Below are 2128 nucleotides of genomic sequence, written 5' to 3' on the forward strand. Positions count from 1 at the left end.
TTGTAAACCATGGTGCAGGCTCTGAAGAAAGAGAATATGAGAGAGATTAAACGAGGAACCTAATTTGGACTTGCAGTCTAGTTTCCTATTTTTTGTTTTTCCCTGAGATCATCGAAGAGGCTTCATTTTAAGAGAAAGATTTATACATGGGCATTTCTAACAATAAGGAATGCTAAGTGTTTCAGTTCTTTACCAAAGAGAAGTAGGGTGCTGTCTACTCTGGCTTCCTGGGGGGGGTGGGGGTGGTGTTAATTGGTGGAGACGCGGTCCTTTATTAATCCTTTTCACGCAAGTCATTTTCCGTTCTGCATTTCCAGGATGGGAGAGGGGCCCAGATGCCGCTCTGGTGCCTGGGTTCTTCATGTGGTTTGTCTCAAGAAAACTAAAAAACAAGCTCTTTCTCCCCAGCGTTTACAGGAATCTCAAACTGGGTTACATAAAAGGAGCGATTTATTTACATGCAGCAACACAGGAATAGAAATGGCAGTCCTATTTGCTGACAGGAAAACTTTGCCTAATGTCACTTATTACAAAGAAAATGCCTTTTGTAAACTCCTCAGAACACTTATTAAATATATATCTCTGTGTTTTGAGAAAGCCTGGGAAGCGGTTTGGTAATTACAGCTCAAAGTTAACACAGTTTACCCCCACTTACTCAGTTCCAGTTTTCAGATTCCCACTGCTTCACTCAGACCCCTGTGGACCATCCCGACCACATCTTTGCCTTCTTGATACTTATCTTTCAAACCCAGCAATTATCAGCCGAACCCTCACTACCACCACGGTGGTCAGAACCTCCTGACCTCACAGACTTGCCAGGACTCAGCATTAAACTGCCTCTGGCTCTTCTTACTGCGCTGCCGACAGCTGGGTCTCCATGTCAGGACTGTGCGAACCACACTCCAAAGAACGCTTTCTTTCAAGCTGTCTACCACATGTACTTATTCATAATTTATTTAATGTATATGTCCCCCATCTTTTTCTTTTCTCCTGTCCTATTTCAAACTCATAATTTTTTATTCACGCTGCCTTTCCGAAGCACCTTTTGCTCTGCATTCTGTTTCTAAGCACTCTACTTTTTCAGGGACCACATTTGGGATGCCATTCTCTCCCTTGCCTGTGCTGTTTCTCAATACCACATGTTATTTCTACCCTGGTTTCATTGGGAGGAAGTGTGGTAGAGTAGTTAAGGGTATGGGCTGTGGGGACAGCACTCCTTAGACGAAATCCTGACTTGTACTTGGCATCTGTAAAACTTGAGGCAAGTTCTATCTTTTTTGGAGTCTCAGTGTTTTCCTCTGTATAATAGCCATAATTATAGGACCTACTTCGAGGACATTGTGAGGATTTGTTAAGTTAGTCTATGCAAAATGCTTAGAACAATGTCACCTGATAGTAAACCCTGTAGAGATGTTAGCTACCATTATTATCGTAACTGAGCACTTCCATAGGAGTAGTGTGACTTAGTAGCTATGACATTTTATTTTGAACCAAACTTCCTGGATTTGAATTCCTGGATTTGAGTTCCTTGCTGTGAGATGCTGGGCATTTTCATCTCTTTCTGAGCCTCTGTTTTCCTCTTCTGAAAGTACAGATACCAATAGTATTTTCTTTATAGGGTATTTGTGCAGATTCAAATGAGATAATATAAAGCACATAGCATGGAGCCTGGCATATGGTAAAAAAAAAAAAAGTTACAGCTGAACAATAAAATTTTAAGAATTAAGAACTAGTTACTCAGTTCCAGTTTACTGAGAAGCTAGATGGGTTTACTAGAAGATTCCATACAGGAGAAGAGAGAATTTTTGAACTGGAAAAAAGGAAGAAATTGTACAAAAAAGAGCATTAGGGGCAGATTAGGACATGGAGAAAAGGCCAAACATACGTATATTTGGCCTTCCCAATCTGAAGACAAAGAAGATAAGGTAGACACATATCTCAATACTGATCAAATATTGCATATTTAGATATTCATCACTCAAATAGTATTTATTTATCCAAAACTGATGAAAGGCATCAAACCCCTGTAGGAAGCTCCAGGGATTTCAAGAAAGGTAGTTGCTAACCCATTCATACTTGGGCAGCAGGGTAAAACTGTGAAATATGAAAGACTGAGAGAAACTTTGGT

This window comes from Pteronotus mesoamericanus, unplaced genomic scaffold (assembly GCF_021234165.1).
Source record: "Pteronotus mesoamericanus isolate MK-2021 breed Mesoamerican mustached bat unplaced genomic scaffold, CSHL_Meso_final contig_20, whole genome shotgun sequence".
NCBI classification, from domain to species: Eukaryota; Metazoa; Chordata; class Mammalia; order Chiroptera; family Mormoopidae; genus Pteronotus; species Pteronotus mesoamericanus.